This window comes from Alligator sinensis, unplaced genomic scaffold (genome assembly GCF_000455745.1).
Source record: "Alligator sinensis unplaced genomic scaffold, ASM45574v1 scaffold1598_1, whole genome shotgun sequence".
In the NCBI taxonomy this organism is placed as follows: domain Eukaryota; kingdom Metazoa; phylum Chordata; order Crocodylia; family Alligatoridae; genus Alligator; species Alligator sinensis.
Window position 1 is genome coordinate 193,242 of NW_005842915.1, and position 15,430 is coordinate 208,671.

The window sequence follows — 15,430 nt, forward strand, 5'->3', positions numbered from 1 at the left end:
GCACTGTGGTGGGTTGCGGTGGCCACCACTGCATGCAAGCTTCCCCCTCCCTCCATGTTCGGCCAGCTGGGCAATGCCTGTGCAGCTCACAGAGGGATGCTACTACCCTCACCCCCCCAGCCTTGCTCCTGGGAAGAGGCAGTGTGGGGTGGTGGGTGGTGGGTGGCAGCACTCTGTCCACACCCGCCTGCACATACCTCTTAGGGCCTTCCCAAGTACCCCTGGGGGTACACGTACCCCTGGTTGACAACCCCTTTATTAGAGTATTGTTATTTTGAGGCAACCTTTTTAATCATGTCTGCACTATTAGCAAGTACATGTTTGTTGCTGATTTGGCGAAAGCAGGAAAAAGTATTGTGTTTTTATACAAGACCTATAAAATAGCAGTAAGACGGTGATAAGACTTTTAACATTGTATGTAATATATACAGATAATCCTTTGCATGGCACGTGAATGTTTTATATGAAGTTTCAGGATATCACCTAGTTTTTAAAAGCTCAGAAACAGACAAAACACCAACACAACTGAGGATACAAAACTCCAAATTTTGATGGGGGGAAAAAGCGCAAGTGACACAGAGAAGTCATTTTTAAAGGTTCAAAAGATCCTACTTGGGTGACTAAGATAATAGACACACTCCTATATAAATAAATATAAAAATATTGAAATGTTGTAGGTTAGTGGAAACAGATCACCCCAATGAATGCAGCATTTCTTAAGGTTCTCAATAGCTAGCCGCTTGCAGCAGATTGATGGCTGCTCTAGAGCCAATATTCTATTTATATAGCAAAAGGACATTAGCACAAGGTCATCTCCCTAAAATATTCACAGTGACTTGGGTCTCTCAGCACTGTTTTGAAATATGAACTTCAATTTTTTTTTCTTACTTTCATTCATCAGCGACATAATTATAATGGTTAATAGTCTGCTCCTACTTCTCATGCCAGGGAGACTGGCTGGAGGAAGATGGACTATGTTCAAATTGCTAAGAGGAAGAGCTTTGCACTGGCCCTTGCAGAGGTATAAGAGGGCAATTTTGGGTAGTTGTGGTAGCCCATGGGGTGGCACCAGCTGCCAGCAGTGGCAAGATGTTTGGTCAGCAGCTGCAAAAACTGCTATTTTTTGCCACCTCATAGTTGTGCTTATGTTTCCCTTGCTCATGTTGGATAGTTTTTGTCTCATTGGCTTCAGTGGGACCTTTCTAGGAAGAAGGTGCCACTCAGAATAAGTAAAGCTGCTAGTCTGACTAAATGCTCTCAAATAGTCCTCTTTGTGCAAAGCTCTGATTAATAGTGGGCTTTGATGGAAACCTGTTCAGTACTCAATGGTAGGGGACAAAAGGGCCCACGATAACAGAGACATTTGGAGCTGATGGGGTGGAAGAAAGCATACTGATAAAAAATAGAGTGAAATCCAGCAGACATCTAGGGAAGGAAGGTCATTCTGTGTTCCTTTTGCCTTTGTTCAAAAGAAAGGGCAAATCCCAAAAAGTTTACTAGATTTTTTTAAGGCCAGGAAGATGCATGACGAACTAATCCAGGTTGCCATATAAGAGATCAGAAATCTCTGTCTAGGGATCACTGCACCAGGCACAACTGCTTGAGGCAGAGCATATCTCTTTAGAAGGAGGCTTCCAAGCTTGAAGATGTAAAGGTAGCCAGTTGGGGAGGGAGGTCTGCTACCTCCCTTGCCATATTGTGTCAGTGATTAAAAAAAAAATTACACCTAATTTCTGTCCCAACTAGCAAAGAAACAAAATGCTATCAGAGCCTACTGTTCTACATGCACATGCATATGCACTCTTTTACATGCACATAGGGGTTTATGACTATTTAGGTGCATGGTAGATCCAATGACTGGAAAGGGAAAGTATAGAACAGAAGTAAATGCTGGATGGATATATATGTAAGTGGAGAGAACCATGCCAGCAGAAAGTCTCAGTTATCTTGGTCCTGTCCCTTCACACTCCCAGCATGCTTACTCCAGTTTATGGGGACTAAGGCTGGTGAAGCTTTTGCAAGATGGGGAGAAAGATCCTCTACTGTCCTTGCCTCCACCCTTTTTCAGGCCTAGCCTAGGTTGTGGTTAAAGCACTGGAATGGGACTCAGGATGTCTTGGCTTTTATTTCCAGCTCTGTCCTAAGCTCTCTGGGGTGATGCTAAGCAAGCCACTCACACTCTCTCAGTTGCCCATTTATGAAATGGGGACAATAATTCTTTATTGTTTCTTTTCTGTTCCTTTGTATTTATCTTTATTCAGGGCAGAGAATAATGGAGGGCTCAAGGGTTAGTATAATAAGGCCTGGATCTTGGATGGGACCTTAAGGCTCCATGATTAAAGGTGCATTTGTGCCTACTGGCCCATTAGACTACTGTAGTTAAGGCATGCCTATGAATGGATACACTGCAGTGGCAGAATGTCCCAGCTAGGCTGTTTCCAAGCTTCCCTTGCCTTGCTTCCAACCCTCCAAAACTGGAAATACTCCCTCCATCAGGTCCCTCTGCAAGCACTCTCAAACACAAAAGAGCATGTGTCATGAGTGCCCATGTAGGGATGCCCTGGATTGCCCTCACTGGGGTATTTCCAGGTCTGGAGAGTGACAGCCATAGAAAAGGCGTGAGAACTGCACTCCCACTCTACCCCTTTCAAACCACTGTAGCAACACAAAATTACTATTCATGATGATGGCAGTGATTAATCCTGTGCTGACAGATTTTGCTTCCCCCTGATTCCAGGGTTGTACGTAGGCTCCTGGTTTTTGTTTGCTTTTTTTAAAGAAAGGCTTGAAAGCAATATAGTTCTAGGAAGAAAAAAAAAAGGCTTTTCAATGTTGTTTGCTTAACAGCTGTGAGCATTTCTCCTGACCCCTTTTCCACAGAAAAACCCTCGATATGAGTTACGGTATAAATATGGTTTGTAAATGGAACCTGGGGCTGGATCAATACCACTCTTTTTTGCTACAGGGTAACATAATAACGAAAAGGTGTTCTCATAATTGTTATGAGTACAGGGGGTTGTTTCACTTATGTAGGTGAAATGTGTTAAGTCCTTTAATGATATGAGTTGACTCTGAGGCTTCTATAGTTGTGTCAAAATGTCAATATTCTTAAAATGTTTTACAGTTGGTGGTTTCAGTGGAGGGATTATTTGCAAAATAGTCTTCCAGTTACAGTCCAGTGACGCACAAATCTGCTGTTTACTAATTTCAAGCCCCAGACCTTCCGAATCTTGAATTAAATGGATTCTGCCTTCTGCCCCCCTCCCCCCTGCCAGCTGAAGATTCACCTAAAGTGTAGAGCTGCAGAGATGCTCGCTGTTGCTGAGGAAACAGGAGCTCATATATATTTCTGCTGAATTTTTTCCCAAGGAGCTTGCTTCAGTATACTGCGATGCTATGACTCCTGGGGTTCTGATGGATTTTGTATCCTTATTTATCTGAGGCCCAGATTCCTGGAGCCTTACTTACTTTGAATTGTACCTTACTAGTCAAATCTCTCCTATAAATTCCCAGGGTTTGTAAAAGGATATTAAAATCTAGCCATCAGCAATGTAACCTGATCCCATCCCAGTTTGACCAGTCTGATGCCATTGGCTTGAACTGGATTATTCCCTGGTTTATGGCATGGAGTCCAAATTACTTCTCAGAGGAGGGGCCTAGGAGCAGTGTGGTTAAGGCATCTCTCTACAGGTCTAGAGGCATGAGTTTGAGTCGTACCCCATACTTGTGCCAAAGGCTGTCCCCAGTATTCCCAACCGTAAATGCGTACCTGACTGTTCAGTCTGTGGATTTGAATTGCTGGGTGCAAACCTTTAGCTAGTTACACCACTCCCTTGTGTGCTTCTGGGTATAAAAGCAAGCTAATCTAGTGGACCACCTAGGCCGTTTCTCAACTCATGTGATGCTCTTTCTTCAAATAACAAAGCTTAGAAAATGGCATTTGAGTGTGGTAACATTTCAGTAGTGTTTACAGATCCACTGTTTGGTTCATCTGAGGGTCATCAGTTATAATAATTATTTTATTTTCCAGTTTATTCTAATTATTTACTTCCTTCAATAAACGTTCTAATATGGAGGATGATACCATTGCCACTTTATCCAGTGCCAATATTAGGCCTTGTTGCATTGTTTCCATGAGTGGCGGGGGGGGGGGGATGATTGTGCGTGGATAGTTTGTTTCCAAAAAAGTCCAGTATCCCTGAGCACAGTGGACAAGTAACAAGTGGTTTTCTTGTTTAGCCATCCTCATCTGCCACTCCAGCGAGCTCTCTATGCAAGGAGCATTGTCTCTATTCCTCCTCCAGGTCATTGTGATGGATGCCTTCCTGCCTTTAAGCCACACAGCTTACAAACCAACATCTTGGCTTCTGAGTTGGCAAGTGAGAAACCCCTCAGTCCACCTATCTTCTATCTGACCTGTCATGCAGAATATTCCTTTGAATATGATCATCCATTGTTTGTAGGCTTCTTTATTACAGAAAGGGATTGACTGTTCCTTCCATAACACCTGAAGGAGGATGCTTGGCATACTTGACAGCTAATAGCACCTTTCAGTACTAGTGATAATTAAGTTTAAAATAATATTACGTTTTTAATATTCAGCACAGCTTGGCACATATTGCAATTCCCTGAAACTTCTCCCTCTTGAAAGCAAGCTACGATAAGATTTGTGGACCACTCAGGTGCTACATAAGACCTCAAAACTGAGGTCCAGAGATTTAAGACTCAGAGACTTTGGAGCAAGTAGTGCCCCGAATTCTGATATCCTTACTCAAGGTAAATTGCCACTATAGTTTATAAACAGTATTCAGTCCTGGTGTAGTGCTGTGTCATGCCAGAAGACGCAACTTATACCTGAGATCTTTTTCTGGTATAGTTTATAACACATCTAAGAAAAAAAAAAGTTATACTGTCAAAAAGGCTTTCAGCCAATATGACTGTATTCATGCTGCAACATATGCCAGTAAAGCTGTTTCAGTTAGTGGATATGATTTTTTTTCAGACTCCTATAGGTATGCTGGCCAAACATTTAAGGTTAGGGCAGGCCGGAATGGAATTACAACAATTTAAACTAGAATTAAATTTGGCCGATTGAATTGCAGGCTTGGAGGATTTGGTTTATATTCTCTAGACTTGGCAACCTCCAGAGAACAAATACTAGAACTTAAATTAGATTGCAGAAAATTGTTGGTAGATTTTAGGAGATGAACTGCAAGTATTCGGGTTTGCTAGTCAGACATTTTCACAGAATTTCAGAATTCTACATTTTGTTGAAATCTCCCACTGAGGGCATGTCTACACATCGCCCTGTGACTATGTAGCAATGTGCTACGGGTCTATACGGTGTGCTACAGCAATGTAGCGATCATGCAGGTCTACACACGATCACTGCTATATATTACCGAAGCAGCTCTCCCGGTATAGCATGCTGCTATGGTGACTTAGCAGTGAAATCTAACCCTGCACCATGCACACAGCATATACTTCACTGTGCTTTAGTACTTCCAAAGGGAAGCACTAAAGCACAGCACCATAGCAACATCACCATACGGCGATGTGTGGACGCGCCCTGAGATTCTGAATTTTGCTGAAAGAAACAAGGGCATTTTCATTAAAGTTTCATTCTAGTACAACCCAAGCCAATAACAAATATGAATAGAGCCTTTGGCCACTTATAACAAACTTAAATGGAAAGTGTGTTGAGAGTCTGTTGTATGGTTTGACATTCAACAAAGTGGAAAAAGGAATAAAAATACATAATGCCGCCTCAGAATGAGGAAGCTCAAAATGTTTGTTGCATTGATCTAAAGTCTCTTCGGATTGTATGTATGAGGCCTGCTGATTTCTTGTAGAGTTACAAGATTCTTAGCTCTTCCAGAAGTGCAACTTCTAATCAGCTGTTAGTTACAACAGAGAACAAAGGAGGCAGCTTGAAAAGCACTTTCTTGGAGCTTACTAATGGAGGTTCAATAAAATACACGGCAGGCTGTTGGCTTAGCTATATTTGGCAAAACAACGTAAGTTAACATTACAACTGTTAGCATCGTTGTAATATTGTATAAGAGAGCCATTGTTAAAATGCTATCACAAGTGCCATTCTTGCCATGCCTGGACTTGCTGTAGATATCAAAGGGTACTTCCAACACCTACCTACAAACAATCCCTGAGAGGGCCTGTTTTTGACTTGCGTTGCAAGCCAGCACCAATCTGTCTTTTATAAGGGGCCCCGTAACTGTGTACAGAATAAAGCTTTTTCCTTCAACCGTCATGATGGCCCTACAAGGGCTAAGTACAGACAGTCAAAAAGTCCAAGGCAGAATTGATCCAATCCATGCAGGTTTCTCTAAGCTGTGTAGCTTGGATAAGGAGTGAATGGAATATACATTTGCCCTTTGGTGGGGAGAGGATTGCTGGCCAAGGCTAGCCCACTTCCCCTGTGATGGCTAGCAGAGGGGCCACAAAGCATCCTGGGATACTGGGGGACTGTGTCCTAACTTGAGTCAGGAGGGGAAGTGGCACAGAATTTCGATAGACTGATCTAACTTAGCCTGATTAAAAATTATATTTCATAGATTTCATAGACATTAGGACTGGAAGGGACCTCGGAAGATCATCGAGTCCAGCCCCCTGCCCAAAGGGCAGGAAGTCAGCTGGGGTCATAGGATCCCAGCAAGATAAGCATCCAGTTTCATCTTGAAGGTGTTCAATGAAGGCGCTTGAACCACCTCCGGTGGCAGGCTGTTCCAGACCTTGGGGGCTCGGACAGTAAAGAAGTTCTTCCTTATGTCCAGCCTGAAACGATCTTGAAGTAGTTTGTGACCATTCGACCTCGTCATCCCTTGGGGCGCTCTGGTGAACAAACGTTCCCCCAGATACTGGTGGTCGCCCCTGATAAACTTGTAGGTGGCCATCAGATCACCCCTGAGCCTGCACTTTTTCAGGCTAAAGAGCCCCAGGGCTCTCAGCCTGTCATCGTAGGGTCTGCTTCTCTGACCTCTGATCATGCACGTGGCTCTTCTCTGGACTCTCTCAAGCTTCTCCACATCCTTTTTGAATTGTGGAGCCCAAAACTGGACGCAGTACTCCAGCTGCGCCCTCACTAAGGCCGAGTACAGGGGGAGAATGACGTCCCGGGATTTGCTTGAGAAGCATCTATGGATGCAAGCCAGCGTTTTGGTCGCTTTACTAGCTGCCACATCGCATTGCAGGCTCATGGTCCTCTTGTGGTCAATGATGACCCCCAAGTCTCTTTCTTGCATAGTGCTAGCCAACATAGCACTGCCGACCCTATAAGGATGCTGCGGGTTTTTTTTCCCAAGGTGGAGAACCTTGCATTTATCGGCATTGAACACCATCAGATTCTTGTCCGCCCACTTGCTGAGCCTGTCCAGGTCAGCCTGGATCACCTGCCTGTCTTCTGGTGTGGATGCTTTGCCCCAAAGTTTGGTGTCATCGGCGCAGGTCCATCCATCTAGGTCCATCTTAGCCTGGGTCCCTCCATTTTTAAACTGTTCTGTGTGCACTGAACTTCTGTTCTGTTACAGGCTTAGACTGGTTTCCAATCACTTCTATTGGTTTATGTGTAATTTCTGTACCTAGCCAAGAAGTCCAGTGCCCTATTTTGATAAACAAGCCTAGAGACCTTGTGTAACAATGTAGCTCCATGGCCTCAAACCCACAGTATGTTCACTAAGATAAAATAGTCTGTGATTAATTCTACAGTAACAGCAGCAAAGAGAAGCAATGTGAATAGGTTTTGAGAGGACCAGACTGAATAATTCTAGAGAGCACTCGAAACAAACTGTCAAGAAAAGGCAGTCATGCAGGAGATTCATCAGATGTCTCTCTAGGTTCACTGGCTTCTCTGTCATCACGTGCTGTAAAACCATGACAGGCCAATAAATGCTTTCTGTATTTGTCACCACCATCACTGAGGCAAAAGATGCAGAAGTGTAGGATGCACAATCATATTGCCAATGCTGAAACCAAGCACCTCTCTGCAGTTTTCTAGACCCATCCAGTACTGCTGATGACCAGTTGCAGCAATATGTCACTCTCTATCTCTTGTTTGATTTGAAAAGCAGTATGTGTGTGTTATAGGCAGAATAGCTGCCAAGGGTACTTTGGAGTATGCCAATGGTGTTAAGTATTTGCAGTTAATGCACTACTAATGTAGTTCACTTTTCTATACTCTACCTCTATAAATGGACCTGGATAAAAGTGGGGGTTTTTTTACTCAATTCTCTTGCATATTTCATCCTCATTAGATGTACTGGGACCCCATCTTTTCTGCTGATTGTGATTTAGTTTTTTCCAGTGGTCAAAAAGCCTATTGTTATGGGTATGGGTTATAACTCTTACCACTGATGGGTGTAACAACCACCTTTTATTTAGGATAAATTTAAGAAACAAGTAAGACCCTGTATGGATCCAGATGGCTGAAACAATAGCAGTGTCCCCTCCTCCCAGAGGAATGTGTTACCACCCAGAACAAATATACATATGAAGGGAATTATTTTTCTGGGTCTTGTTTTAGGAAAGATATGTCCAAGAGAGAAAAATAGGCAGAAAACTATAGAAAGAGCCCCAGAGAGGGAGAAGAAAAAAAAAGGCACGCATGCATAGAGTTGTGTGTAGGCTTTTCTCACAGCCATGCTCCCACTGCTTGTTCAGGCTGAGTGCTAGCTGAAAGAAACTTATGAATATGAGCAAAGAAACTGTCTCCTGGTGTTTGACCCCTGCTGTGTTCAGAGAAAAAGGATTTTTCACATTCTTTATACACAAACAGAGCTGCGTCAAAAATACATGGCTCCATCTTCAGTGTCTCATCCTTGCTGAAACAACTGCCAGGTTCCTTAGTTTTGGCTAAGCACTTGGGTCACAGAGAGGTAACACCGTGCCAACCCTGAAGCCCCAGTAACTGGCACAACAAGCAAGGGGGAGTTCCCACTTTTACAAAGAGAATCATAGGGATTAGAGCCACAAGCCAACAAGCCAAAGAATGGGAACAGGTAAAAAGTAAAGAAACATCAACATTGTGGTGAAGTACATGCAGCACCTTAGTTTCCATCCCACACCTCCCGAGGTGTCCCCAGACAAATCTTTAGGCTCTAAGGGTGCCTATACACGTGCAAGGAAGTGGCACTGATGCACTGTAATTACAGTGTGTCAGAGCAGACTTGATTAACTGAGTGTGCTGGAGCATGGGAATTACTGCAGCAGACTCCAGTGTCACGTGTATAAGCATCCCCATGCTGAAAAATGGTGTTGGGGGCACTTTAACTGAAGCTCATTTGATGAGCTTTAGTTAAAGCCCCACCATCAAGCTCCCCCATCACCATTTTCCAGTGTGGGGATGCGGATTCACTTGGAGCTCTGGGCACCTTAATTAGAGCGTCTCTCGGAGCTGCTCTAATTAAAGCACCCCCCCTCCCATAAATGCCCTAGAGTGCTCAAACAGCAGCCTGTAGCTGCCCCCAAGTCCAGCTCCATCAGTGCACAGTTCCTGGAAGCCTGGCCCAGTGAGACTCCAGCTTCACTGTGTACTCTTCTGTGTAGGGCTGATCATGTTTCACCTCCATGCTGCTGTCTTTTCCCCTTACTCTAACCTCAAGCTTCTCTTCCTTTTTTCCTTGTCCCACAGCCTGGGGGGGAGGAGGGGGAGGCTTCTGGGAGTTGCAGTCCAAATTAACAGACTTCCCAACTTTGCAAACTGCCTCCCTGGTTCCACCTGCTGTTATGCATATTGGCTAGAGACAGACATTCACAAAGCCTGAGTCTGAATTGATTTTATCTTTGAAGGTTAGTCTAATCTGGCTATGCTAAACTGGTTTGTAACCACACAGACATCCCCTCTGGACTGAAGACATTCAGGCATATGCCTGCAGTGGCTCAGGCTAGATGCTGGGGGGCACTAGAGCAGCCCTCCCTTCCTTTTCATAGTGCTGAGCTAAGAGGGCTGTGGCCAGGACCACTGATTAGGAAGGGCTCCCCCACCCCACCCGCTGTTGATAAAAGAGCACTGAGTTATACAGCAGGGAGTTAAAAGAGGGAGTTGTTAGCATTTATCACCCCATCAGCAAAACAACAACCCATCTCATTAGTTCAAGCTCTTCTTAAACATATTTTCCAAGGAAGGAACGGAGAGCCATTACCAGCTTTGATTAGCTCCAAAAAGCCCTAAGCCAACATTGTCCTGTCTGCCTTTGTGCCATCTCCCACAGCACGGACCATAGCCAGAATGTGGTATACTAACTAATGCTGAGAGGTGTATATGTAAGGCAGAGGGCAGTGAAGAATCCCTGCTTGCACAGGGAGTGGTGAGAGGAAAGAGGGGGGAGCAGGAGGAAGCCAGGCAGACCCCACTGTACCTGCAGTCTCTGCTGGAACTGCAGCCAGGGAGCAGAGGGGAGGGGCCAGCCCTGCTGGGCTGGAGCAGAGAGCAGGGCCCCGCCCAGAGTTGCAAAGCATCTGGGATGCTGAAAGACTCTGATTTAACTTAAACCAGGAAGGGGTCTGGGACAGACATTGCATAAGCTGGTTTGACCCAAATCAGTTTAATCTGATACTACATTCAACCAGGTTTATCTCAAATGGTTCCAGCCTTTTTCAAACTGTTTTTTATGTATTGAACATCTGTTCTGTTACAGGTTTAAACCAGTTTCTGATCACTTAAACTGGTTTATGTGTAATGTCTGTCCCTAGCCATTATATTCACATTACAACACTATTGAATACCTCACAGCAATTCCTCAGCTTGTGAGGCATAGAAACTGTATATTGTGGATTCTGTATTTCATTGGGCCCCCAGTCTGTTAAATAGCCAATCCCTGTATAGATACAGCTCAATCAGAGTAAGGGCGATTTGGATTTGACCCGAATCAGGGACAATAATTCTATTCGTTGATTTGGATCACTGTCCCTGATTTGATTCAGCTGAATCAAAATCTGAAGATTTGATGCTGATTCAGAGATCAGATGATAGACAGAGCTTTAAATGTTTTTCTACTTACCTTGAGGTATCAGTGCTACTTGTGAACGCTAAGATGCTGGGGCACGTGGAGCGTCCCACAGGAGTCCAGAGGGGCCCTCCATGTGCTGGGAAGTGGATCAGAAGTACTTCCGGTCCACTCCTGGGTCCAATGGGGAGTGCACAGGAGATCTAGAGTGCACAGGGAGTTCAGAAACACTTCCGTTCCACTTCAGCGATCGGCCGTGGCAGGACCCTAGGTGTCCCCCCCAGACTCAGGAGGCACCAGTTGCCGAGCTGGCGGGGGCATGCGGTCCCTCCCGTATGCTCCCTGGCTGATCCAGAAGTGGAACAGAAGTGTTTCTGGTCTACTTCCAGGTCTGCTGCCGAGTGCACTGGGAAGCCCCCATGCTTCTGTGGACATTCCATGTGCCCCAGCATCACAGCATTCATGAGCCCCAGCTATCTAGCGGTATGTAGAAAAAACGTTTAAAGCTGTCTCTATGTCCGAATCTTTGAATCTCTCCGAATCAATTCGGAAGGTTCCAATTCAATTTGGAGAGATTAAAGGGTCCTCTGATTTGATTCAGATTCAGAGATTTGGCTGCCGAATCAGGCCGAATTTTTGCTGAATCAAATCAGGGACTGAAGCTTCACACAGCCCTAAATCAGAGCTGCCAGAACAGCCCATCAAGATCCACAGCCTACAATCCTATTGCCCTCAGAGATGCCTCCATCGTCCTTCAAAGAACTAAGCAAGTCTCGCTCTTCTCTTTTAAGACAGCTACAGGAGACAGTGGTGCACATCTCACCTTCATTATATAACATCCTAGTATTTGGGCCAGAAACAGGGGGTACAAGAGAAGTGTTCCTCACTAACTTAGTGATAAGGGAGCTCCCCTGGAAGGAGGGAGTCCTGGGTTCTGGTCCCCACTCCTCAGACTATTCCTATCTTTTAAATGAAACAGGCATCAGAAAAAAATACTTGAGCAGTCCTAGGAGTATGGTTAGGGTTCCCACTTCCCAGGACTGTGTTAACCACTAGCCCAGTGATTCTCAGTGGTTTTGATTGTACAGCCTACCTTTAGCCTGGCCTAGTCTAACTCTTCCTCACTGTCTCTTCCATCCCATAGCCCACTTTCCACCATCCCTTTACACAGGACCAGACTTCACCTCCCCTCTGCCTCCCATACAATGCTCACCTACTCCTGTCCGGGTTCATATAGAGCCTTGTTGCCGACCCTCCAAGTGCTACTCTTGCTGTGCTCACTGTAGAGATGCCTGAGCTAGCTCTGTACATGCTAGCCCTGGGACAGCAGTGATTTAGGTGCATTCAGGCTGTGCCTGAGTGAATTAGCTCAGATTAGCTCCATGCAGCACCATGTTCAGGCAGTTCTGCTACTTGCTGTTTGGAGGCAAGAGCATCCTGGTGTCTCAGCACAACACTGCTTGGTACGTCAGGAGCTTTCTGGGGAATGACAGTCAGCTGACACCCAGGCAGGGCACCTCGCAGCCCACATAGTTCTCTAGTAACTTATGAAGGTGAAGCTTTTGTTCAAAAAATCAGGAAGATAAATTCAGATCTCACTTTCTGATTTGCTTGTCAGCATACACCAGGTGGGAGGCACAGGGAGTCTGGTTGAATTCAGTGTACAGTGCAGTGCTGACAATAAAAGCCCTAATTTTGGTCTGAAGCTGCAGAAAAGAACAGGCTACATTACCTGTGAGAAGACGTAGAGCTGGTTGAGCAGACCTCATGTTAGTGCAGAAGACCAACATATAGATTAGGTTGCCAAAAAGACCTCTGGATCGAAGCTATTTCATATACTGAATGGCTGTTATCATGTCTTCCTTCAGTCTTCTCCTAAGCAGACAGAGCAAAAACCAGGTTGCTCAACATTTCCTTGTAAATCATGTTTCCCAAACCTCTTATCATTCTTCTTGCTCTCCTAAAACCCCGAGTCCTAGCGCGCATGGTCTCTGTCACTTTGTCATGGGTGATTCTACCTCAAAATTGATGTTTGTGCAGCAGAAATAATCTATCACTTTCTCCGCCCATAGCAGAGATATTGTGATGCTTAATTAATACCTGTAATCTCTTTGGAGATGCTCAGATAAAAGCTGCAGTTGAAATCCAGAGTGCTATTATTATTACAAGCAGGTGCATTATTACAAACAGGATCCACAAAGAAACAGAAACCATAACTCGAGGAGCTGTACTTCTTTGTACCTCCCTTTAGTTAATCAATTGCTAACCTTAACTTGAGATTGACTGCTTCTTACTTTATTTCCAAGCCTTCCCTATTGGGAGCACATGTCTAACCGTGATCTTTTTCAGCCATGGGATGGATTTGTTGGTTCAGTTCTGAGAGAGACAGAAATCCCTGCAGGGACTAATTAATGGCTGCCTCTTGGAAAACACTCTAGACCAAATAAATCAGATCTGTTTATACTCAAGAAAAGCTGTGCTATCAAGAAAGGCATAGACTGCCTTCCTATCTTGCGGACCTAATCATTAGTTTTTAGTTTTAAAAAAAGTGTGTGGGGGGGGGGGGGGGGGGAGGCGGAGGGAGGAGAAAGAGTTGGTTTGCCATCCAGAATATTGTAGCCTGAAGTGTAAAAATAGGACTAGGGGTTGTTGGGGTTTTTTGCAAATTAAACTGTATGGTTGACTCAGAATGGAGCTGAAAACACACAAGGACATTAGATTTACTTGCAGTTACAAGCCTGTTTGCTTATCTCATCCAAAAAATATTCTTATTATCAGGTTTTTTAATCTCTGCTGTGGTATTCTCTTACCCTTTGCTTCTGAACTGCGCTAGAGCCGTGGTTCTAGGGTTATATTCTTTTGAGGTTGCCTGTTTCCTCACTGGATATAGCATCACTACCCAGAAGACATTTATCTTTTTGTAGGATCTCAGCATAGATGTGTGCTTTCCACATTTGACAAAGCTCCATTTCAGTGATGCAGAAAATTAATTAGGGCATATTATTTTCTCAGTTTATAGAGCTAAACATTGTTTCCGAGGTTGCAAAAATGGTAACTGTGTGAATGAATGAACACATAATCTGACTATTTTTGGATCAACAATAATAGTAAAAACAGCCATGAAGAATATGGATACATAAATTGCTTGGTTTTAACACTACTGGAAGACAGTCTGTGTACCAATTAAAGAGATTTCATTGCTCACAGTAATGCTGAGATCCAGATAATCAGGCAAATATACTAACCAGATGTCACTTAATCAGACAATGGAAGTAGCATTCTGCAGTGAATGGGATGGCAGGGTGTGAGATGCATATTGGATTCCATATACTGCCTTTGATTCACTTAATCACTTTGCATATGACCTCTCATTCTCCAGCCTTAACTCCTGAGAAGTACATACATGAATAGTCCTGATGCAGTCAATAAGGACTATTAGTGTAAAGAAGACTTGGTTAACTGGGCTGGGAGTCATGTTTGTACTGTGAGTTGCACGGATAGTACAAGCTCCACTATGTGAATACAGAATCAATATTACAGTATTGCATCAGCAAAAGATTGGATTAGGTGATCTCTAGACATGCATGGCATAGCATTATAATAAAACGTTGACAGGGAAAATAAGGCTTCATGTTTTCAGCTTAACTCAGGACCTTGTTTCACATTAATTTTAGATGGCTCCTGGAGCTCTTAACCTCTGGATTGTCCATACATTAACACCTGAACCTAGTTTCACGCACACTTTAGGCAGCTTAAAGTTACACCACTCCAGGGCAGATTTCTCTCTGATCTGCATTACCGAGCTCATGTCCCATTAACCTGTGGCCATTCTTCATAGATGAGCCACCCAAGTTGCAGTCCCCCAGCATCCCAGGATGCAGTGTCCCCTCTCCCACTCTCCTGTTCTGTATGGACAAACCTTCCACCCCCTGAACTCTACTGCCCAAAGTGTGTTTCTGGCACCAAGCCAATTCCCCCTCCCACTCCTTGTTTGCATGGAGTGTAACCCCACACAAACGGCCTATAGAGCATATGCCAGCTGGCCAAGTCACAGGGCATGGATGGGTCTAGGAGTGGGGTGAAGGCGAGGGTGCAGTGGGGGCACAAGGTAAGGGGCCAGATTACATCCTCATCAGCTGGGGCTTCCTTCCCAGGGAAAGGACAGTAGCTCCCCTGAAAGTGCCTTCCCTCACCACTCCCACCTCTCAGCCACCCTGGGAAGCACAGCCAGCACCCCCCACACCCCAATCCCAAATCCAATTTATTAAAATGTGAGACTTTCTTTAACTTGCTTCCTCTTTCTTTTTAAATTCTTCTTTTTTAAATTTCTTTTTATTGTATTCTTCAGCGGCTGACTTGCTTCATTTCACCTCCCTTTCCACACCTGCTTTCTCCACCCTCTGAACTCTACTGCCCAGGAGGTGTTTCTGGCACCAAGCCAATTCTCCACCTCCCATTTCATTACCCACCCC

The 15,430-nt window shown here is 44.5% G+C and overlaps 1 long non-coding RNA gene across 1 annotated transcript in view; it reads right to left on the reverse strand.

Moving 5' to 3' along the window:
- The window catches only part of LOC112548079, a 24,168-nt gene extending 10,979 nt beyond the window's left edge, over positions 1–13,189 (reverse strand). Inside the window, exons 1-2 of the long non-coding RNA XR_003091879.1 lie at positions 13,059–13,189; positions 12,691–12,833 (exon numbers count right to left, since the gene is read on the reverse strand). This is a non-coding gene — a long non-coding RNA (uncharacterized LOC112548079). The remainder of the gene's footprint in view (positions 1–12,690; positions 12,834–13,058) is intronic.
- Positions 13,190–15,430: the final 2,241 nt, after the last annotated feature.